The sequence below is a fragment of the Lissotriton vulgaris genome, chromosome 7, assembly GCF_964263255.1.
Source record: "Lissotriton vulgaris chromosome 7, aLisVul1.2, whole genome shotgun sequence".
Classification (NCBI taxonomy): Eukaryota; Metazoa; Chordata; class Amphibia; order Caudata; family Salamandridae; genus Lissotriton; species Lissotriton vulgaris.
In genome coordinates, this window is record NC_141695.1 from 262,492,313 (window position 1) to 262,517,681 (window position 25,369).

Here is a 25,369-nt window from a genome sequence, read left to right on the forward strand (position 1 = left end):
GGATTAGCTTGCCCTTTATGACTTTACACAGGGGATCAAAAGTATAGCTGTCATATTTACAATTTAACGTTTTTTAGGCTATTCACTTTTGCTGATAGTATCCGAGAGGTCATATGTTTATCCCACCTCAAACCCTCTGAGAAGATCATACCCTGGTACTAACACTCTCTGACCTGCTTCAGTTGCACATTACATAAGAACCTATTACATTTATTTTACTTTCCTACGAAGAACAACATTTTTGCCTAGTCAACATGTATTGCTAGTTTATTCTCTAGACAATAAGAATTTAGGGTGTCTAACCTTTGCTGGAGCATATAGGCGTGTGATCCATCACCACCAGATCGTCTGTGTACATAAGGCAGCTGATATGTCTACCCCCAATCTTTGGTGAGTAATTGTGCCTACCACTTAATGTCTGAGCGAGATCCAAAATGAACAGACTAAACAGCAGGCCTGCTAAAACACCCCCCTGCAATAAGCTGTTCACTACCGTAATTTTTTGCAAAGAAATGTGGTCAGAGTGGGCACCCAAACCTTTACCCATGCCAAAAGATATGGCCTCAGCGAGGCATTCCTCAAAGTGAATGTGGACTGTGCAGTCCATTTAAAGAATGCAGATTAATATACCAATATCATAATGTAAGTTTTAACAGCACACAAAAAAGGTAATCCGAACTTAGGGTGTTGAACGTTTTTTGCAAGTCTAACACCAGGGAAGTGTTACATGGCCATTTCCCTTGGACAGCCATCCTTGATGCAGTAAAAGTGTTGAATGTTCCGAGAGGTATTCCTACCCAGAATAAACCTGCATTGATCTGCTTGCAACAGGCCCTTGAGGAATTCCAATAGCCAGGATCTTGCTTTGGATTTTGGAATCCATATTTAGTATAGTTATTGGGCGACACTAGGCAAGGCGCTTCTCTGGTTTTGAGAGTAGTGAAGTCTCATGAAGTGTGGCCAGGAGACATCGGTCTCCAATGCTGCATCAAACAGCTCTGCCAGATTAATAAATAGCTAGCCTGCAAATGTTTTGTAAAATGTGTCTGGGAGGCCAAGGGGTCCCAGATTTCCCACCCGCTACCTTCTTTATAGCCACCTTAACATCTTGAGCCGTGAAAGAGTTGTCAAGTTCTTCACTGTCCTCTGAACTCTATGTAGAGTGGCTGCTGCTAGGAAGGCCTGCACTATGTCTGACTGAACCCTCAGTGAGGATCTCCCTAGAGCCCTGTAGTAGGTGATAAAGACTTCATGTATGGTTTGTTGTGAGTGGAAAAAATAGCGCCCTCTAACAGGGAGTGAGTGGACTCAATGAGCACTCTTGGTTACATAATTGTTGCTTTTCAAATTTTCATCCACTTCCTCGCTGAGCCCCACCCTTTTTAATGCCTATATGGCTCCACTGGCAGATATAGTGTCTCCATATGGAATACATGTGGTGACCTACGTTGACGACACTCAACTGGTTATAGAATTGAGCCACCCCAGCCAACAAGCCAAGGGACTCCTCCACTGCCTGGAGGAGGTAGTAAAGTGGATGAGTCTCTCCCACCTGAAAGTCAATGGGGAGAAGACAGAACTCATGATACTGGGTGATTCTCCAAGCCCCTAACTAAATACGCTTTGGCCATCTTTGATGGGATTTTTGTCTACCCCAAAACAGAAATAAAAATCCTAGGAATATGGCTAGACCAGAACCTCACCTTTAAAACCCAGGCAAGAAAGACAGCTGCTTCGTGCTATGGCCTTCTTGGAATTGTTCGTAAAATCCTCCCTCTCCTACCCCACTTGCAAAAAGATTAGTAACCCAGGCCCTCATCCTGTCCAGACTGGACTATAGCAAAGCCCTTTACCTAGGTGCCCCTAAAGAGGTAATTTTGAAGCTTCAGGTCATACAAAATTGTGCAGCAAGGCTGCTCCCTGATACCCCCAATCGTTGCTCAGCATGACCAGCCCTCCACTCTCTTTACTGGCTCCCTGTACAGCAGAGAATAAACTTCAAGGCCCTTTGCATAGCACACAAGTCCTTTAACGATCACGGGCCACTAATCAACACGGCCATGATTTATCCATACAGAGAAAACAGGGCACTACGTTCAAATGAACTCCATCTTGCTAAGATTCCCAGGACAAAGAAGGCCAGAAGTGGTGGTAGGCTCTTCTCACTCAACGCCTCCAAACTATGGAAAGCCCTCCCCCCTGCATCTATGGAGTGAACCTAAACCATCGGAAATTCTGTAAACTACTGAAGGCCTGGCTGTTCATATGGAGCCCTCCTCTTCCCTCTCCTCAGATCCATGCAGCGTTGGGATGCCTCCGGGTAGCCATGCACTATACAAGTAACAATGCAATACAATAAATAATCAATGTTGTTCAATTCTTAAATTCCTTTATTTTCTATTTCCATCTCTGTTTTATACTTAATTTTTCAAAATTCGATTCATATGATTATTCTCATATGCATATCATTAGTGAGGTAAATCATCTAATTACACAGGTACCCCGATGCATTTCGGACATCTGCCCATCAACAGGGGGATAAGTCCTGAAGTAATGTTGATGTACTCGCTCTCTATCCTCTTCTCATTGGACATCTGTTCTGAGTGGAGAAAGGTACCTTCCAGTGTAAAGAAAGACTACCTGTAGCTGTCTTAGAGGTGGACAGATACATCATCCTATAAAAGTGTGCGAGGTGTGTAGGAGGCAAAACCCAAGCAGCAAAGCAGCTCGATCAGTTGAACCACAGCTTCACAGAGCTCAGCCTCCAAGGTTCAGAGCAAGGATTTTTTCAGCTGCTCCTCGCTCTACCTCTATGTATTCTCATTTGTCAATGTCCCATTCTCAGAGTGTCATCATTCGTACCTCTAAGACCATGAGAATTTAAACGCCTTATACAACTAAATTAAGGCCTACCATTCAATAGTAGTCAAAGAAGTTGAGCCATCCTTGTGCTCAAAGAATTCACAAATGTTCTCCTATATGATGTTCTTAACTGGTGAATCCCATAGAGAAGAGGCCTGTTGGCACTAAGTCGGACTAGGGAAGGCAGTTCTGCCCCAGCTCAGGCTCAGTATCTGAGCAATATGATCAGAAAGTACACTACTAAGGTTGCCCGGAGAGGAAATGTAAACAAGACTCTCCTATAAAGGCATGAATACAAGTCAAGTACTAGTGAGTAGTAGCAATAAACTTTGATTCCAGAGTGGTGATGGCACCATGCTGCATGTAGGACAGAACCACCATCCACTCTGGACTTGTTTTGTGATGGGATAACTGATGTGGCAGAAGATTTGTCAGACATGCTCCTCCAGCAACAATGACGAGGGTCCAACCTCCAGTGTGACTATTGCGAGGAAACAACTGCTTGCGCTGAAGATCCACAAGTCACTGACCAGTCCCATGTCTCAGAAGTGCCAAAGAAGAAAGTTTCTTTGTTACCAGGATAAGTTTCAGTTTAGGGGGTGGAAGAAGGACATATTTGACCCCCATCTCCAACAGTTTTCACATGACACTTAGGAACAAGGCTCTCTGATGTTGGACAGACAATGTCTAATCAGGAAAGATAGGAATGGTCTATGTTCCTCTGAGGAGTGGGTCAGACCATCTTGCCTTCTTAAGAATTGTATCTCGATTTTTTCAATGGAGAATTTTGACCACTGTTGGTTTTGAGGATGCACTTGTTAGGGGTCTCCTGATGGGTACTCGGGCCCTATTTTTGGAAAATACTGATGAGAGGTCATGCACAGCCAAAAGGTCCTTAAATTGCATCATATTGAGACCCACGCTGCCCTCTAGGAGGACCACTACACGTATTTTACTGTACATGGCTTGTCTCAAAGCATCTTCGGCCCTGTTCTTGTGGAGGTGGACCTGTTCTACTAGATCCCATACTTGTTTATGGAGGTCGTCTGTGTGAGGCTCTAGGTAGTTAAGAATTTTTCACAGTGGGAAACCTACTCTGAGAGTTTACAGTGGTCATCTAGCAGAAAGTTTATATCTTCAGGCACCGTGTCAACCTTCGGCTCCAGGTACACTTGAGTGGCCTCACTCACCTGGAGGATAGCATTTAGTTATTCCAGGCTCTTAGATAAGGGAACAAGCGAAGGGAGCAGTGGAGTCTGAGCACCAGTCATGAGAGACTAAGTATGTCCCTTCGTAGCAGAAGCTATCAAGTGGAGATAGAGGTCATGAGGTGAGTGGCTGGGGCCACTTTTCACTGCCAACAGTGACCTCCTAGGGGTGAGGTAGTATGAGCAGCCCAGCCTCAGCTATCCCTTGGACAACCACAGGTGCTCTCAGTGGGCCCTTCTCCAACGAGGAGAATTCCCTGTAGCAGCAGGCAAACCATTCATTAAAGGCGACCCCCTGTTCAAGTGTCTGCCATGAGGGTTGTTGAAGATCCAGTTCAGTCAAGTTGCTGCTGGCAATGGGGAAGGCCTCCATCCCAAGAGGGGCCCCTATCACAAAGGCCAGGCAGTTTCAAGTTGTGTCCCATAGATGATTAGTTCTTTTTCTAACAAGTAGTAGAGGGTCAAACTGCCATTTATAGCTGCCCATACATAGGGGAGTTACCACTAAAGGAAGCAGTGGCAGAACACCTCAACTCAGAGCCCAAGGTGGGCCACTTTGCGGGTTTAAGAAAGCAGCCCACACTCACCCAAACCTCACACAAGTGTTTCACCAGGGCCCCTCAAGGCTGGTAACTGCTGCGTCTCAGTAAAAGGCACATAACTTCTCAGCTGTGTACAGGAGGCCCTCAGTGTTCCGATGATAGACTTGCGATCGGGTCTCTCCATGGGTACCCTCCTAGCTCCCCCCACTGTAAGGTGCACCTTATTAAAAATCATTGCAATTAATAGAAGCTTTAAGACTTTAGTTAAATTATAAATCATTTGTTGATGGTACCATACACATTTTAGGAATTTTGGTGTGATTTAAGGTGATTTTACCAGGTAAAAAAGCCTTCTGCTGAGATATCATGAATCATGTTTGAGAGAAAACTATTTTCTCATGCTTGTCCCATAGAGGTTTGGAAGGTGCTCCAGAAGCTAAAATGAGAGCATATTTTCTGTAAATTCACATAATCTTTTTCTGTCATGTGAGAATGAAGTCCGACATTCTCAGTAAAACATGTACATCCAACAAGGGCAGAGACTGTCAGTTGATTCCTTTGTGTTCTACTGCAGCTTCCCAGAGTGTTCTAATGAACAACTAGAGCGCTAACAGCCTTACTATTGACATAATTATGGCATACCTGAAGCCATCTTGACTGGAATAAACTGGTGTTAGACCTAGCACGATTGGTGTGGGTCTCCCTTCCATATTTCACTGTTTTTGCTGGTATTAGATGCTCAGGGCGCTGTGCCACTGCCATTCAGTGCCACAGCGCACGTGCTCCCTGTGTAAATGTGACTGTGGATTGGGACATCCCTGATTGGCTTATTTGGTTTACCTGTTAGCCCCTAATAGTGTGGTCTGTGCGTGCCCAGGGCTGGTAACCCAAATGCTGCTGGTGGGCCTACAGTGCTGGTTTGCACAAACCACAGAAGCATCTTGTTAAGTGTTTCACAGACCTGCCACTGCTGTGTCTGCGTGCAGTCCAGAACTGCTACCCTGGCTATGAAGTGCCCACTCTTCCCATTCCCTGAACCTTCCCTTAGCATCATGTCAGTCACCCCTAGTCACATTTTACTCCCCCACCAGCCTTCTGATTCTTCCCAGTGAGGATTTCTATCTGCAGGTGAGGCTCCTGTGAGTTCCAGGGCCTCTTGTTCTACTACAGAGAAGAGAGTGCTGAAATTGTTGCTAACGCCCGTTTGCGAGCCACTGCAGCTGAGCGCTCGCAAACCAAAGATCATCGCATTGCACGCTTTTGGGCCACAAAGTGCTCGCTAACCTCCGAGATCATCGCGTTGCACGTTTGCGGGCTTGTCGAAGGCTCGCTAACCCCGGATCACTGCATCGAAATTGTCGCATCACGACATCACAGAGCGGGCGCCGTGCATCCGCCATTTTTCTCGCATCACACCCGGATTGTCGCTCCCTGGCGGGGTGCTATTTTCTTTCATTCCAACAAGATCGCACACGCAACAGGATCAGCGCATCATCCTCCCTTGCGGCAAGGTTTCAAAGAAACGCTGGCCTAGTGTGAAGAAGTCTGTCGCTTTGTCCCGCACACACCCACAGACCGGCACATCATCCTCCCTTGCGGCCAAGATTCAACACATCGCCGGCCTAGCGTGGGGAAAATCATCCCTACAGCCCGTTTGCAACATTTTGCTTGTTTTGCTATGAAATCCTGGTACTTTGATAGTAAAAGGGTCGCATGGACCCCTGCGATGAACTGAACCCCTATTCGAACACTTTGAAGTCTTTTTCCAGCTTTTCAAGAGTACCCCCCTTTTTCAGTATTGTGGCTTTTTATTGTTATTGGTCTTGTGTTAAGTCTATATATAAAGATACTTATTTTTTATAACTACTTGTGTGGTGTCCCTTCGTAGTGTCCTTCACTGTGTTACAGTGTATGATCATAAATGCTTTACACACTGCCTCTGATATAAGCCTAGCTGCTCGTGCTAAGTTACCACATGGTTGAGCAGGGGTTATCAAAGGGTTTAGCCCCCTTACTTTGACTTAGGAAGAAGGGTCCCTACTTGGCAGCCACTGTTAACTAGAGACCCCCATTTCTAACATTGGTGGTCAGCGGTGAGGATCTGGACTTGCATTTATGCATTTATGATCGCATACAGAAATTATAGTGTACACTACTAGTGAGTGCAGACCATAACGGAACCACAGACATTTTTGATTCTATTTTTGATTGATATCGCTAGTTATTGCTGCAATGGGCAAGATCAGATCCAATGCCTCGGAGGATCTCTCCTGGGAAGAAGAGAGATTAGATACCTACAGTGCCAAGAAGCTCAAGTATTTTTGCAGAAGATTCACAGTCCCTATCACAGGCCTCATTGAGAGGGAGCAGTTTTACAAAGCATTTAAGGCCTGGCTAGAAGCCAAGGATGCCCCTAAGAATATGGGAGTGCCTGGAAAGGAGGAAGAGAATACAGGAGAGCAGCAGGTGGAAGTAGTAGATTTGGTAGGTAGTAAAGCGCTTTCCAGCCCGGGCACTAGTGTGTCCTCAAGGGGCCTGTCTCCAGAAGAGATGGAGGACAGGGAGAGAGATAGGTGGCATAATATGGAGATGACTAAGCTCAAGATGGAGTGTCAGAGGGACCTAGAGAACAAGAAGTTAGAGGTTGAGATAATGAAGATTAAATTTGAACATGAGAGAGTATTGAGGGTGTTGGAGATTAAGGCAAAGAGTGTAGCGATTTCCCCCTCTGGTGGCAGCACACCTGTAGTGCATACTGAGAGTAGAGTGTATATACCCAAAGAGGTTATTAAGGATTTCCACAAAAGTGAAGATATTGGACAGTGGTTTGCAGCATCTGAATTAGCCATGGTGTCTCACCTAGTCCCTGAGAAGGATTGGGAAGCTGGGTTGTGGGGGCGTTTTGTAAGTGAGGGGAGGGATAACTTGTTGGACCTGCCCCAGGAAAGTAGAATGGTTTATGCCCACATGAAGAAAGCCTTTGTGACCCGCTATGGTTTAACCCCTGAGATGTATAGGCAGAGGTTTAGGTCCTGCAAGAAGTTAGATGGTACCACGTGGGTTGAATATGTGTCTTTTTTTTGCAGAGCAATGGAGCACAGGGTAAGAGATAGCAAAGTAGAAACTTTTGAGCAATTGTATGATTTGATTGCAAGGGAGCATTTATCTAGTTACTGTTTTCCTGAGCTACACCAGGACCTGATTAATTGCAAGCTAGCTAACCTTAGGGAGCTTGCTGAGGAGGCGGACCACTGGGTGAGCACCTGGGCTCGCAAGAGTCCGATGGGAGACTTCGCCAATGGAGGGCAGGGTCCCCAGCAGAGAAGTGGGGAGGACAGGGGTAAACCAAGGGAGGTTCCAAGGGGGCCCCAAAGTAATTCCCAAGGGAACCAATCAGCAGTATCCCAACCTCCCCAAGAGCAGAGGTAAGTGTCCCCGACAGGTAGGCCTGGTAGGGGCTTTAAGTGTGGTCAAGTGGGCCACCGGTATTTTGATCCCCAGTGTCCCCCAAGGGACCACCCTACACCAACCCGTGCATCACACTGCCAGCTTGCTAGTGTAGCCCTGGGAGAGGAAGAGATGGGCGCCCCAGAAGGGTGGGATCCCGTAGAATTAACCCTTGTCTCATTAGGAGACTTTGAATTGGTCCCTAAACCTGCACTGCCTGAAAGCACTAAGAAGTGCCCGCAGTGGGTGACTATTCATGGCCATAGAGTGGAGGCTCTGATGGACACAGGAGCCAGTGTAACTGCTGTCAGCTCCCGGTTGGTGTCCAAAGAGCAGGTTGTCCCTCATGCATTCTACCCTGTAGTGTCAGCAGACAACTCAGAGAGCCAATGTGAGGTGGCTCAGGTTCCCTTTGAGTGGGTGGGTCTCAGGAACTCTTTAGGTAGCTATGAGGCCCGCCATGGCTGTAGACTGTCTGTTTGGCAATGATTTAGAGAACTCCCTGTGGGCTACGTTGGAGAGGAGAGCTCACTTGCAAATGTTGGGTCTGCCTGAGTGAGCATGTGCTACAATTAGGTCCATGGCAGCCAATGAGGGTGTTGAGAAGGATCTGACTGGAACCCAAGAGTATTGCCCTGATCTGGCAGTGGCAGCAGGAAGGAGGGCTCTCCAGGGAGGAGTTTTGTCAGCAGCAAAGTGTTTGCCCTTCTCTTGAGGGTATGCAGCAACAGGCTGCATCCCAGGCAGCTGGTGACCAGTCTGGTTCACATCTGATTTATTGGGAGAACGGTCTCCTGTATAGCGATGCTAAGGCTGCTGAGCTGGGGTCAGCCCGTGTTCTGGTGGTGCCTGCATGCTTCAGAGCCTTCCTACTGGGGTTGGCTCATGACATTCCATTGGCAGGACATCTGGGTCAGACCAAGACCTTTGAAAGGCTGGTCACCACTTTTATTGGCCCCAGATGCGCAAGAATTCAGACACTCATTGCAGGACATGCAAGACTTGCCAGGCAAGTGGGCAGAGTGGGGGGAAAATCAAGGCCCCACTCCAGCCCTTTCCAGTTGTTAGTACCCCATTCGAGCAAGTGGGCATTGACATTGTGGGGTCTCTGGATCCCGGGACAGCCATGGGCACAGGTTTATCCTGGTCCTGGTAGACCATGCCACCCGCTACCCTGAAGCAATCCCATTTAGGACAGTGACGGCCCGCTGGTGGGACGTGCACTGATGGGGATTTTCTCCAAAGTGGGGTTCCCCAGAGAGGTGGTGTCTGACAAAGGGACCCATTTCATCTCCCAGTACATGAAGTCTCTGTGGAGGGAGTGTGGGGTAACTTATAAGTTTACCACTCCTCACAACCCCCAAGGAAATGGTCTGGTTGAAAGCTCCAACCGGACCTTGAAGGGCATGATTATGGGCCTAGAGGAGCCCCTGAGGTGTAAGTGGGATGTCCTCTTACCATGCTTGTTGTTTGCCTACCGTGAGGTGCCACAGAAATCCTTATTGTACAGTCCCTTTGAACTGCTCTATGGCCATCCGGTAGGAGGGCCTCTGAGTCTGGTCAAGGAAGGCTGGGAGCAATCTTCCAGGAAACCTCCCCAAGATGTATTCAACTACATCTTGGCCTTCAGGAACCAGACTCAGCGTTTCAGAAAAATTGCTGAGGCAAAACTGGAAGCCAGCCAGGAGGAAATGAAAAGCTGGCACGACCAGAACACCACTCTGGTCGAGTTTCAACCTGGTCAGAAGGTTTGGTTACTGCCCCTAGTGGAGCCTGGTGTGCTCCAAGATAAGTGGACCGGTCCCTTTGCGGTGGTGGAGTGCAAAAGTCCAGTTTCCTACTTGGTGGACTTTCAGTCTCCCAGGAACCCCTTGCGGGTCCTGCATGTGAACCGCCTTAAGCCCCACTTTAGGAGGTCTGAAGTGGGCATGCTACTTGCCACAGATGCTGGAATGGAGGAGGAGAGTGAGCCTCTTCCTGACCTCCTGTCTACAGGAGAGAAGGATGGGTCAGTGGAGGGTGTGGTCCTCCCCACCACACTGACCCCTGAGCAGCGGGGAGATTGTCACCAGCTGTTGGGCAATTTTCTGATATGTTTTCCCTGGTGCCTGGTGTCACTGAGCGGTGCCTCCATGATGTGGATACCGGAGACAGTCCTCCTGTCAAGCACAAGGCTTACCGAGTGACTGACCGGGTCAGGGCCTACATTAAGGAGGAGGTCTCCAAAATGTTTGCCCTTGGGTTAATTGAGTCCTCTAGCAACCCATGCTGCAACCCCGTGGTCTTGGTAGCAAAAGCAGCCGTGCCTGGTGCCACCCCTGAATTCAAATTCTGTGTGGAATACTAAGGTCTCAATTCGGTCACGAAGACCGACGCACACCCCATCCCCAGAGCTGATGAGATCATAGATCAGTTGGGGGCTTCCCGGTACCTCAGCACATTTGATCTAACGTGTCTGGCTACTGGCAGATCGCCTTAACTGATGGGGCCAAGGAGAGGTCAAAATTCTCCACACCAGATGGGCACTACCAGTTCTGTGTGATGCCCTTTGGAATGAAGAATGCCCCTGCCACCTTCAGAGGTTGATCAACCAGGTGTTTGCTGGGCTGGAGGATTTCAGTGCTGCCTACCTGGATGACATTGCAGTGTTTATTTCCTCCTGGGAGGACCACTTGTGCCACCTCTGTGAAGTGTTGATGGCGCTACGCAGAGCAGGCCTCACAATCAAGGCCAGTAAGTGCCAAATTGGGCAGGGTTCTGTGGTGTATTTGGGACACCAGGTTGGGAGTGGCCAGGTGGCACCCCTACAGCCTAAGATTGAAACCATCCTGGCATGGGAGCCCCCCAGGACTCAGACCCAGATGAGAGCCTTCCTAGGTCTCACGGGTTATTAGAGAAGGTTTGTCAAGGGGTATAGCAACATTGTTGCCCCCTTGACCGAACTGACTTCCAAGAAGCAGCCAAAGATTGTGAATTGGACTGACTCCTGTCAGACAGCTTTTGATGCTCTCAAGACTGCCATGTGTACAGCACCTGTCCTCCTGGCGCCCAATTTTGCTAAGAAATTTCTTGTCCAGACAGTAGCTTCAGAGCATGGGGTAGGGGCTGTTCTGTCACAAATCAATGAGGAGGGGCTAGACCAACCTGTAGCCTTCATCAGTAGGAGGTTACTTCCTCAGGAAAAGAGGTTGAGTGCATTTGAACGTGAGGCATTTTCTGTGGTCTGGGCATTGAAGAAGCTGAGACCATACCTGTTTGGGACTCACTTCCGGGTTCTTCAGACAGACCACAGGCCCCTCAAATGGTTGATGTAGATGAGGGGTGAGAATCCCAAGTTGTTAAGGTGGTCCGTTTACCTACAGGGTATGCATTTCACGATGAAACACTGCCCTGGCACAGAGCACACCAATGTTGAAGGTCTGTCCAGATTTTTATGCCTTAGTGAAGAGAACCCCCAAGGAGATGGGTAGTTCTCCCCACACTTCAGCTGGGGGGGGGGACACGTGTTAGACCTGGCACCATTGGCGTGGGTCTCCCTTCCATTTTTCGCTGTTGTCTCCTCTGTTTTTGCTGGTATTAGATGCTCTGAGCGCTGTGCCACTGCCATTCAGTGCCACAGCGCAAATGCTTCCTGTGTAAATATGACTGAAAATTGGTATATCCCTGATTGGCTTATTTGGTTTACCTGTTAGTCTCTAGTAGTGTGGCCTGTGTGTGCCCATGGCTGGTAACGAAAATGCTGCTGGTCGGCCTGCAGCACAGGTTAGCTCACCCACAGAAGCAGCTTGTAAAGTGTTTCTCAGACCTGCCACTGCAGTGTCTGTGTGCAGTCCAGAACTGCCATCTTGGCTGTGAAGTGCCCACTCTTCCCAGCCCCTGAACCTCCCTTTATCATCATGTCAGTCACCCCTATGGTAGGTGCATTGTGTGTGTAAGGTAGGACATGGCTTGATATGTGCAGCATGTCCTGGTAGTGAATCACCCTCCATTTTGTTTTTCACTGCTACCTGTTCTCCATAGGCTAGAATGGGTAGACTTGCTATTACATCTTACAGTCCTATCTGACTCAGGGAACATGGTAGAAATTCGAGTTTAGTATGCCTGAATTCAGAATGATAAAATACATTCTGTGTTTGAAAATACCACTTTTAGAAAGTAAGTATTGTCTTGCTTAAGCCTTCCAGTGTGCTCTGCTGTTATGTGTATTGGCTGTCTGGGTTTAGAGGGGCAAGGCAGGCTGAGTCAGACCTTGGTTGAATAGAGAGATCTACATTGAGTACTGGGAGAGGTAACTCCTTGACCTGAATAGGGCTGTGCCTGGCAAGGTGAATGCTGGCTCCATCTCATACTGTGTGTCTGATGGCAGACCCTCTCTTTCTGAAATGAAGGATGCAGCCTGGTAAACAAAGTGCTTCAGGCCTGAGCAGAACTTGTTCTGGCTGGGTTCAGTCACTAGAGACTTTTGAGAAAAAATACTTTTGGGGTATAAATATCTGTGCCCAAACCCCTGATTTTTGTATTGCTCCTGGATGTCAAGAGGAACCTATGTCCGTGTTACTGAAGGAATCTGCAGGAGAAGACTATCCTTGTGCTTGTGTGCTTTTCTTGGATTGGCCTGCAGTAGTTCCCCTTGGACTTGGAAGAAGAGGAACAAGGACTTTTGAGAGACTTTTATTTTGCTAAGCAATGGCCCAAGGGCAAGAAGAGAGCTAGCCTCCTGCTGGAGTCACAGGCACATCTAGCCTCCTCATTCCTCCCAGCGAGGATTTCGATCTGCAGGTGAGGCCCCTGTGGGTTCCCGGGCCGCTAGTTCTACTACAGAGAAGAGAGTGCTGAAATCGTCACTAACGCCCGTTTGTTAGCCGCCGCAGCTGAAGAGCATAAGACAAATGATCGCGCTGCCGCCGCCGAGCACTCGCAAACCAAAGATCATCGCATTGCATGCTTGCGGGTCACAACGTGCTCGCTAACCCCTCAAGATCATCGCATCGCACGTTTGCGGGCTTGTTGAAGACTTGCTAACCCCGGATCACCGCATCGAGATTGTCGCAACACGACACAGCAGAGCGTGCGCCATTCGTCTGCCATTTTCCCCGCGTCTCATCGGGATCGTTGCTCCTTGGCGGGGCGCAATTTACTTTCATTGCACACACAACAGGATCAGCTCATCATACTCCCTTACGGGAAGGATTCAACGCATCGCTGGACTAGTGTGAAGAAGTCTGTCGCTTTGTCCCGCAGGCACCTGCAGACCGGTGCATCATCCTCCCTTGCGGCCATGATCCAACGCATCACCGGCCTAGCGTGGGGAAAATCATCGCTACAGCTTGTTTTCAACATTTTGCTGGTTTTGCTACGAAATCCAGGTACTTTGTAAATGAAAGGGTCGCAGAGACCCTGCTTTGAACTGAACCCCTATTTGAACACTTTGAACTCTTTTTCCAGCTTTTCAAGAGTACCCCCCTTTTTTCAGTATTGTGGCTTTTTACCGTTATTGGTCCTGTTTTTTATAACTACTTGTGTGGTGTCCCTTTGTAGTGTCCTTCACTTTTTTACTGTGTATGATCATAAATGCTTTACACACTGCCTCTGAGATAAGCCTAGCTGCTTGTGCTATGTTAACACAGGGTTGAGCAGGGGTTCTCAAAGGGTGTAGCCCCCTTACTCTGACTTAGGAAGAAGGGTCCCTACTTGGACTGTGGCCAGCCATTTCTAACAACTGGTAACACTTAAAACATTTAATTTAAAAAGGAACAAAATAAGGGGGTTTATTTTGTTGTTGTTATTATGGTTAGTGTTCTGGAAAGAAAAATTAATCCTGTTATATTTCAACAGGAGCAGCAGTTCAGTTGGTTGCTTTGTATTCTACCCCCAGCACGACCCCCTACACTAACCACTCACGGCTGCACTACCCTAAACCCTAAAACACTACCCCCGCACGACCCCCTACACTACAGAAAAACACCATTGCATTAACCTAAAGCTTACATCTACCCCCAGCACGACCCCCTACACTACACAAACACCATTGCACTACCCTAAACCCTAAAACACTACCCCCAGCAGGAACCCGCCAACACTACACAAACACCACTGCACTACCCTAAATCTACCCCCAACATGACCCCCTACCTTACCCAAACACCACTGCACTACCCTAAATCAACCCCCAGCACAAACCCCTACACTACCCAAACACCACCGCACCACCATAAACCCTAAAACACTACCCCATACACTACACAAACACCACTGCACTACCCTAAACCCTAAAACACTACCCCCAGCATGATCCCCTATACTACACAAACACCACTGCACTACCCTAAACCCTAAATCTACCCCCAGCATGATCCCCTACACTACCCATTCACCACTGCACTACCCTAAACCATAAAACACTACCACAGCATGACCCCCTACACTACCCAAACACCATTGCACTACCCTAAACCTTATAGATATCCCAGCACGACCCCTTACACTACCCTAAAACCACTGTACTACCCTGAATGAATACATCAGTATGACCCCCTACACTACACAAACACCACTTCACTACCCTAAACTGTAAATCTACCCCCAGCACGACCCCCTACACTACATAAAAACCACTGCACTAGCCTAAACACTAAATCTACCCCCAGCACAACCCCCTACACTACATAAAAACCACTGCACTACCCTAAACACTAAATCTACCCCAGCATGACCCCCTACACTACCCAAGCACCACTGCCCTGTGGTGCGTTTTAAGTTGAGTAATTAATTCCTCTTCAATTATGAGGGTCCCTGGGGGCCAACTAGCCAACCAGGTACCACCAGTATGTGCCAGGGAGCTGCGTTGCAGAGAGGTGTTCTGAGGCCACCCCCCTTTTTACACCTCTCTGCAACGCAGATCTGTGGCGCTGACTGGAGGTAGCTGGTGGGCTAGTTGCACCCCAGGGACCCACAGTATTCAAGCAGAGTTAATCTCCCAATTTAAACCGAACAACGGGGTGCGTTTTCACAGTGGTGAAGGGAGGGGGCGGGCCTGAGTTCACAAGTGTGCAAACACACCCTATGGCGCAGTTTAAGTTGGGGAATTAATTCCTTGTCAATCCTCAGGGTCCCTGGGGGGCAACTAGCCCACCAGGTACCTCGAGTAAGCACCACGGAGCTGCGTTGCAGAGTGTTGTAAAAAGGGGTGCGGCCTCTGAACACCTCTCTGCAACGCAGCCTCCTGGAGCATACTGGAGGTACCTGGTGGGAATTAATTCTCTAACTTAAAAGGCGCCACAGACATATCACCTCAGGCCACGCCCCCTTCCTTCACCACTGTGCCAAGCGCCCTGTGGCGCGTTTTAAGTTGAGGAATTAATTCTCTTTCAATACTGAGGGTCCTTGAGGGCTAAATAGCCCAACAGGTATCTCCAGTATGCCCCAGAGAGCTGTGTTGCAGACAGGTGTTCAGAGGACGCGCCCCTTTTTACACTTCTCTGCAACGCAGCTCTGTGGCACTTACTGGAGGTACCTAGTTGACTAGTTTGACCCTAGGCACCCTTAGGATTGAAGGGGACCTAATCTCTCAACTTAGAACAGTGACAGGGCGTGTTCACACAATGGTGAAGGGAGGGGATGGGGCCTGACGTGATGTGTGCAAACAGGCCCTGTGGCTCGTTTTAAGTTGGGGAAAACATTCCACTTCAAACCTCAGGGACCGTGAGGGCCAAGTAGCCCACCAGGTGCTTCCAGGAAGCGCCACTGCGCTGCATGGCAGAAAAGGGGTGTAGGCCTCGCACCTTTTTACATCTCTCTTCTACGCAGCTCTGTGGCACTTAATGGATGTACTATGAATTCCGATGTACTTACCTGTTATCAGGAGAGACCTTAGTGCTGCATCTTTGAGCCCAGTACTGTTCCTGAAAGTAATTCTAACCATACATACCAGTAACTTGAATTTCCTTCCATAGGCTAACATTTGTTTAATGTGTATGTGGCCCCCCTTGCAGAGATTGTGAGAAAGTTTGGGTTCACACCAGTGTCATATGCTGATGACACTCAGCTGCTTTTTCCTTTTAACTCCCTTACGCCCGATGTGAAGAACAACTTTGCCGAGGGCATGAGAGCAGTTTCCAACTGGATGGCTACCAACTGCCTCCAGTGTAACGTCGGGAAGACAGAGGTAATGCTATTTGGGAAAGCGAGCATGCTCTGGTCCCCCGACTGGTGGCCTTTAGATCTTGGCCCCGTCCCATGCCCAAAGCCAACTGTTAAGAACTTGGGGGTGAAATTGGATCAGAACTTGAGCTTAAAGGAGCATGCTAACCATGTTACAGGAGCCTGCTTTAGAACAATTGGCCAGTTAAGGCGAATTTTCCCTATGCTGCCTGACAATCACAGGAAGACTCTTGTACAGGCCCTGGTGATAAGTCGCCTTGACTACTGCAACGGCCTCCTCATATCAGCCAATGAGGAGGCGTTAAATCGTTTGCAGGTGGTCCAAAATACGGCGGCCAGATTAATTCTAAATGCTCCCGCAAGGACCCCGTCAAAACCCCTGTTAACACACCTTCATTGGCTGCCCATACGACAACGTGTCACGTTTAAAATCTGTTGTCTAGTGCACAAATGCCTTTATGGGCAAGGCCCTAGATACTTGGCACAAAAATTTCAGACATACAAACCTGAACGTCTATTGCGGTCCAGCAACCAATGTTTATTGGAAATCCCCACAATAAAAAAAGCCAGACAAGGTGGACGTGCCCTATCATTCATAGGCCCAACCATGTGGAACAAACTTCCATCTGACCTAAGACACAACGACAACCATCTATGTTTTAGGAAGGCCTTAAAAACTTTGCTGTTTCAGGTAGCATCATTTTCCTGCGGTTCCACAGAGTCAACATATTCCAGAACCTTTTGCGAGCAAAGCGCGGAGATACCTCTTAGGTCGATTCTGGCGCGATATAAGCAATTAAATAAATAAATAAATAAATAGGCTAACATTGACTAGTTTCACTTGGAAATTCTGGAGTTTTCGAACTTTAAAATATTCACATTAAATCATCCGATTTACGAATTCAGATTTACTCACCTGTTATCAGGAGAGAACCCAGTGTTGCATCTTTTAGCCCAGCACTGAACCTGAAAAGTAATTCTAACCGTACTTACCAGTAACTTGTATTTCCTTCTATAGGAATCCATTGTCTGGGTTTCACCAGAAAAGTTTCTATGTGTTGATTTTCACAAACTACAAATATTCCTTAAAAATCGCCTGTATGACTTAAACGCATTCTTTCAACTGTTAATACGAGATGCATCAGTGCTGGATCCAGGATCCACCACTGAGTAAGAAAAAGTAAAGATAACACTACTTACTTGCTAAGAGAATTTCCTCTCATAGGATAACATTGGTAATTCTATGTGAAAAAGTTTCTTAGTGTCAACTTTTAAAATACAATATTATTACTTAAAAATCCATGCTGTAACCGAAACGATTTTAATCAACTGTTTACAGGAGATGTCCAAGGACTGAATCTAGGATCCAGTCCTGTGGTTAGAAAAGTAATCCATAAAGTAACTAATTGCATTCAACTAGAAATTCACATTGAGCTCAATGTTGCATTGTATTTGAAATTGTGTTGCCCATTGCAACAACTGTAAGTACTGTGTTTAAAAGTCTATTGCCTATTTCCAAAGTATTTAAACTAAATTAATTCATTATGAGAAGGTATATTTTGTAAAGTCATGTATAATGTAATATTTGAATAACTATGAACTGTGATTTTTTTTAATCTTGTTATGGTCATATCATTGATCAAATACATTTTACTACTAATAATAAAGGAATTTAAAAAATAAAATATCTAAAAATAAATAGTGTAAACAAATGTAGTAAATCAGTATCAAAAAAATAAATATAACAATTAATACATTTAAAATTAGTTAGGAATTAGCATTTAAAAAACCTTCGAAATTCACTGAAAAAAAACATAGGTCTGAGGCCTGAAATAGTTAGGAATTAGCATCTAAAAAACCTTTGAAAGGTTGTCCACATACTATACAATAGAATGTAAGCAACCTTTTTTACAAACTTTAAAATACAGCAATACACATGCAGTTGAGTATTCTCCAAAAGTGGTTAAATCGCTAGTAATCATGTACTTGAGGGCGTTTGTCCACAAGTATGCACTATACGAGGCAAAATGTCTTTAACATACCGTAGATAACAAATTGCCAACTGGTGTTCCGCAACAGTTATGAAATGTGCAACATTCGTGCATCATTATAACTCATGACAAAAATGTAACTTTTACGAATGCATAAAGGCATATCTGCAAATATGTTTAGAATTTGGTACTATACAGTGGTAAAGTGTAAAATATATACCGTATAGACATATTTGATGGTGCCTAAAAACTGTACTTAGTATGAATTGAATACATACACAAGGTAAATTCACCACTCTGTAATGGCCACCATGATTACACTCTGGGCATTCATAAAATTGAATGCCTTCTTTTATGTTTAATGATTATTTATGCACCTTGTTATGAAACTGAAATGATCAAGACACATTGCTGTGTCGAAATGCGTAGCGGTTGACAAGAATATATTCTTGGTGGAACAACTTTGACCTCTGAGAATGCGTCTAACTTTGTTGATCTTTGAATATATGTATATATATATATATATATATATATCTGGAAACCCTCAAACCACTTCCTGAATTCTCCCAACGGCAGTCAGGCGAGGAAAGAGACGCAGACCTACGAGGTTTTCAAGTGGGCAGTATTTTATTCAGTGACCCAACACAACGCATTTCAAGCCCGTAAGCCCTTGATATATATATTCGACACACAAAGGATTGGCGTGCTCGAGCCACTTCCACGGCGGGCTCACGACGGGGTTCGCCAGCCCCCTATTATTCAACACACTCCAGGTATAAATTTCTTTTGGAAAAAACCAGAGTCAGAGCCCAAATTCAGAACGGTGTTGTCAGAGTTTAATTGACAGACAAGAAACGCCCAACGCGTTTCGAGATCAGCCGATCTCTTGCTCACGGGTGGAGCTTTGTTGGTACCATCGTTCATTTAAAGAAACATGCAGTAATTCTTTGTCATGTGATCATAAACATAGAAGAATTTGTGTAAACAAACGTGGGCCACAAAATCAAAATACAATTCAAGTGAATAGCAAGTTAATTTACAACAGTGGAACAATGTTATAAGAAATTAAAGTTCCATTGCATGGCAATTAGTTAATGCAGCAAAATTAAAACGTTTGGCCAACCAATTTTGATGAATAGCCATGTGGTCAAAATTATAAATCTCCACCAGGAGGTTCCCTTGGCAGATTAGGCTGCCTAAAAATGTGTAACCAGTCTATTAGGTGATTACGCAGCCCCAGTGGGCATATGCTGCAGAGTTCTGAAACCGCTAATTGTAGTGACTTGTCCAATCACGCCCCAGTGGGCAAAATTCACAATTGCATCCACATTCCTGCAAGGAAAGAAAAAAGCCTATTGCTACATGTAACACATAATTTCCATATAGATCACTATTAAAATCAAGATTAAAATGTTACATCAAACTTAAGTTACCCAAAGCAGCAGCATTCTCAAACCCAATTAAATAACTCAACACTCAGGTTTGGAGATGAATTGCTAGTTCCTCCCCCAAATTGTGCCCTATGGGTTGCATTGTGTTATACATGATGATGTACTTGGATTCTAATTTCCTCAGCTCCAACCATCTGTTACCACCCCTCACATTGCTGTCAACGCTGTCAAGAACACAGAATTTCATTAAGTTTGGATTTCTGTTGTGTTCTTCGGCAAAATGCCTGGCTACAGGATATTGCTGGTTGACGTTCCTAATTGCTCTTTGATGTTCCAGAATTCTGAGCTTTGCCTGCTTGGTGGTACACCCTATATAAAATCTGTTGCAGGGACATTGCGAAGCATAAATAGCATATTCTGTAGTGCAACTAAGGTGTTTGGTGATCCTGTGTGGGCACCGGTCTGTAGACAGTTGTATAGTCTTACAGTTGTTACTGTACTTGCAGGCTTTGCACCTACGACAAGGATAGAAACCTTGTATACTGTCAGTTCTCAGATTTTCTTTTAGTAACGTAGGGCTAAGGACATCCTTCAATGATCTGGATTTTTTAAAAGTCAAAGAAGGAACGTCATGTATTACTTCCTGTATGTCCTTGTCCAGTTTGAGTGTATCCCAATACTTGGATAGGCTTTTACGTAATTTCCAGGATTGGCTGTTGTACGTGGTGATGAAACTGATTTTTTCATCTTGTGCACGTTGTTTAGGGATTAGGAGCTCATCCCTATCCATATTGTTAACCTTGGCTAGGGCCTGTTGAATTATTTTATGGCTGTATTCCCTTTCCGAGAACCGCTTTACCATTACCTTGCTTTCAAGGGAAAAACTCTCAGAAGAACTGCAGTTCCTCTTGGCTCTGATCAATTCCCCCATGGATATACTCCGAATTAAACTGGGAGGATGACAACTGCCTGCATGGAGAAGACTATTCCCTGCGGTACTCTTTCGAAACAAGGAACTAGTTAACTTCCCTTCAACGATTTTGAGACTAATATCTAGAAATTCTAGACTGTTTTTGCTGGTAACACTTGTAAATTTAAGGTTCATAGAACTTTGGTTCAGGATAGACTCAAATTCCTGTAGTTGGTCATGGGAGCCGCTCCAGACACAGAAGATGTCGTCAATATAATGTTTCCAGAGGGTGACGTGGGCACTAAAGTGGGAGATCTTATTCACCACCAGCTCCTACACCAGCCTAGATAAAGACATGCTAGGCTGGGGGCAAAGCAAGTACCCATTGCCACCCCCCGGATCTGTTTATACAAAAGTTTGTCGAAGATGAAAAAATTGTTAGTTAGGCATTCCCACATCATGTCAAGGAGCATGTTTGTATGTGACAAGTGAGAGACAGATCTATCTTTCAGATAATATTTACATGCCTCCACCCTCAGGTCTTGTGGGATACTTGTATACAAGCTGGCGACATCAAAGCTTACCAGCCAGTATTCTGGGCTCCATGTCACGTCCTTTATAATTCTTAGGAAATCAGATGAGTCCCTCACATATGAGGGCAAATTAGTTAGATAGGGCTGTAGGAAGTGGTCTATGTATCTAGAAGTATTTTCATACAAACTCTCTATCGATGAGACAATAGGTCTGCCCGGTGGTGTCTGAAGGCTTTTGTGGAGTTTGGGCAATAAATACAGTGCGGATAGTTTGGGATATTTGACACAGAGTTAATTAAACTCATCGTCCTCTATCAAACCCCTAGCTTTCCAATCTCTTAGTTTGTCTCCATATGCACATTTTGCCACATTATACCCTTCCTTAGTTGCTTTGACATAGTTATTAACATCAGACAATTGTATGAGGCATTCCTCTAGGTACATATCAATTGGCCAGACCACCACATTCCCACCTTTGTCACTATTCCTAATGACCACATCTGACCAACCCTTCATCTCCTTTAAAGCCAGAAACTGTAGTGTACTAAGATTCCAATTTACTTTGGGCTTCATTCTGTCCATCTTTCTCATCTCAAGTATCATGCCTTGTTCAAAGCTATCAATATAGCTATTAGTAATTTGTGGCACAAAAATAGATTTGGGTTTAAACTCACTCTTGCTGCTCATTTCGACTGAGAACTCAGTGTCAACTAAGTTGAATAATGCATCATCGCACGCATTGTCACAACCAGCTAATATATGCACAGATTGCAAAAGTTCAGCATCATTCACACTTAGTGCACTGGGTTTGTCAACCATTAAGTCTTTTCTCAGCCGAGGTTTAGTCCCAAACTATTTTTTTAACTTGAGTTTGCGAGTGAAGCAAAACAAGTCAATACGGGCATTAGTAAAGCTAAATATGGATGTAGGACAGAATGAAAGCCCTTTGGATAAAACTTCAAGTTGTATAGGAGTCAAAGTACGTTTAGAAAGGTTTACCACTGTTCTGGGATTTACTTCTTCGCCACTTTGCCTCTGGTTACGACGCCCACCGGACTTTGTGCTGCCTCTGATGATTTGTTGCCGCGACCGTATCCGCCTCTGCCGCCTTTTCCACGCCCTTTTGATGGGGTACCTGCTTGGCGACCCTGTGCCATTAGGGCTACTTCCTTTAAAATTAGATCTTTTGCCGGGATTACTTCGACCGGCTCGGAGATATCGCTCTCAACTGATTCATTATCATCATCCAAGTTTGCGGGCTCCCCCTGGATTGTTTCCGATGGGTTATGCACTTTTTTCTTAGTTGCCGGCGTTGGATGTGCTTTGTTTTTCTTGGCAGCATCTCTAATGACGTCCTATCTTTTATCAAAGGTCAGGATTTGGCCTTTACTATAGTCGATTTCATCGGGGTGAAAATTCCGCTGCTTTTTTTCTTTTATTTCCTCCTCTATTTTTTCTAGGCGTTTATTCATCTTATCCATTTCAGTGGTAAATTCACTTTCTGTATATTTGGCCTTCAGTTTCATAATTAAGGCTTCCCCTTCTGTGTTCAGCGATGCGCACTCTTTCTCTGCGTTCTTGATTAGCATTTTCAACATGTTGAGTGAACAGTTATGGTTATTATCCATCCATTCACTAATAAGTTCAGGATCGGGGTTCTGGAATGTAGGAATAACAAAAATCCTTAAACCTCGCGGTATCCTATTACATTCAAAATATTTGGTGAGGGCAGCCGCCTCCCACCACCGCGACTGTTCACGTTTAAGGTTTTTCACAATGCATCCCAAAGTGTCTTAAGTTCATCAATTTGCTTACCAGGGGGTCTTGTTTCTTCTCCACCACTGGCCTCTGTGGGTGTAAAGAGCTTTGCTGCTGCCTCCAATCTCCTGTTGTTTCTGGATTCCGTCATATTTCCTGACACAGCCAACCAGCCGGTATATAGCCGTGTTCACCGTTACTTTCCGTATTGCTCTGTTATTGAACTAGACTGCAGTCCCAAGCGAGGGCGGGAAATCACACTGAAAGGTTAGCACCACCAATGTTCCAGCATGTTTATCCAAAAGCTGGAAACACTGTTGCTAATTTGCAGGGCTCAGATACACTTATTTATCGAGTCGAATGAATAGTTCCGATAGCTGGATACGCTGATACAATGTTTCCAAACAATTCGAAGCCTGTTCGTTCAGACGATTCTTTCCGAAGTCTGGATACACTGTTACAAACTTACGCTGCTTGCTTTCAGTTCATTCCTGATACCGGATACAATGTTGCAAACTTTCGCGGCTTTCTTCAGTTCAAAGCTGATTGATGCAGCGGTTCCCCAATAGCAGTGTTGCACGTTTCCAAACAATTCCAAGCCTGTTCGTTCAGACGATTCTTTCCGAAGTCTGGATACACTGTTACAAACTTACGCGGCTTGCTTTCAGTTCATTCCTGAATACCGGATACAATGTTGCAAACTTTCGCTGCTTTCTTCAGTTCAAAGCCGATTGATGCAGCGGTTCCCCAATAGCAGTTTAGTTCAATCAGGCGGGCAGGAGCAATTACTTATTATTCGACACACAAAGGATTGGCGTGCTCGAGACACTTCCACAGCGGGCTCACGACGGGGTTCGCCAGCCCCCTATTATTCAACACACTCCAGGTATAAATTTCTTTTGGAAAAAACCAGAGTCGGAGCCCAAATTCAGAACGGTGTTGTCAGAGTTTAATTGACAGACAAGAAACATCCAACGCGTTTCGAGATCAGCCGATCTCTTGCTCACGGGTGGAGCTTTGTTGGTACCATCGTTCATTTAAAGAAACATGCAGTAATTCTTTGTCATGTGATCATAAACATAGAAGAATTTGTGTAAACAAACGTGGGCCACAAAATCAAAAGACAATTCAAGTGAATAGCAAGTTAATTTACAACAGTGGAGCAATGTTATAAGAAATTAAAGTTCCATTGCATGGCAATTAGTTAATGCAGCAAAATTAAAACGTTTGGCCAATAAATTTTGATGAATAGCCTTGTGGTCAAAATTATAAATCTCCACCAGGAGGTTCCCTTGGCAGATTAGGCTGTTTGTGTCACAGCCTAAAAATGTATAACCAGTCTATTAGGTGATTATGCAGCCCCAGTGGGCATATGCTGCAGAGTTCTGAAACCGCCAATTGTAGTGACTTGTCAGTTCAACAGAAAGGACACAGAAATAGGTCGGCGACTATGGAGTGAAGAGTAGCAGAATGACTTGATATAATTTCTGGCCGAGTACTCACTAAACCATTGCTTAGTAGTTAAAAAAAAAATAGCCTCTCTTGAAGTGGAGGATGCGTAAAAAATTAAGGGAGTTACTTCAGCAAATTGTAAAGGAAGGTCAGTCTTTCATGCTGTTGTCTGTGAATATTAGCTAAGTGAAAGATATGTGTGCAAACAGATGCTATGCTAACTTATTTTTGTGACAATAAGGCTGTTGTTCATGTCTTGTGATTCAAGGTCGGTATTCGCTGCCAGATGGAAACATCAAGGTTCACATGCGTGGGGTAGATAAACTACATTCTTAAAGGGAAGCAAATGCAGACTGATTTTTACCGCGTAAGCTTTGTCGTTTAAAAAGTCATAGTGATTTTCATTATATGTAAAAAAATATGACTGATGAAGAATGAAAAAAAATCTTCATAATAACAGGCACTGGTGTATATGGCCGGGATGCCCGTCACCCCCTCCCAACACAATACCCAAAGATGGGAAGTCGGACGCAGGCTTGAACTTTTGGAAGGCGGGAGGGAGTCACCCTCCCGCCCGTATTTTTTAAAATATGAAACAAAATTTAAAACGTTAAGTAAAAGTTTCATAATCATGTATAATTTTACATTTATTATTTCGATGAAGACATGTTCTTTGGCTAACCTTAACAGATCTCTAATACAATTGTTTCCTAGCTGAGTCTAACATCCTACAAATGCATACATTCTAAATTAAAATTGTACATCCTAGCATTAAGGGCCAACGGCAAGGTCTTAACCGGTGTCAGATCTCTACTACCAAAACTCTCACCCTCACGGTGTGAGTGGCGCATGCGCAGAGGACTCTACCCTCATTGCCAACTGTAATTTCCCTTGTCGTGGTGGGGGCCCCCTTTCCACTCGACGCCATCTTAAAGGTCGTCCGAGTTCCCGTGTGAGGTATCTGTAGGAAGGACAGCGTGGACTCCCCCCCCATCCCCACACTCTCTATCTGCCGTCGTGGATATCCGGCCCCCAGGAAATTCATAGGAGGGGCATATAGCCGCCTCCTCCCCTGGGAGGGGCCTATGGCCGTCTCCCCTTAGGCGACCCATCCT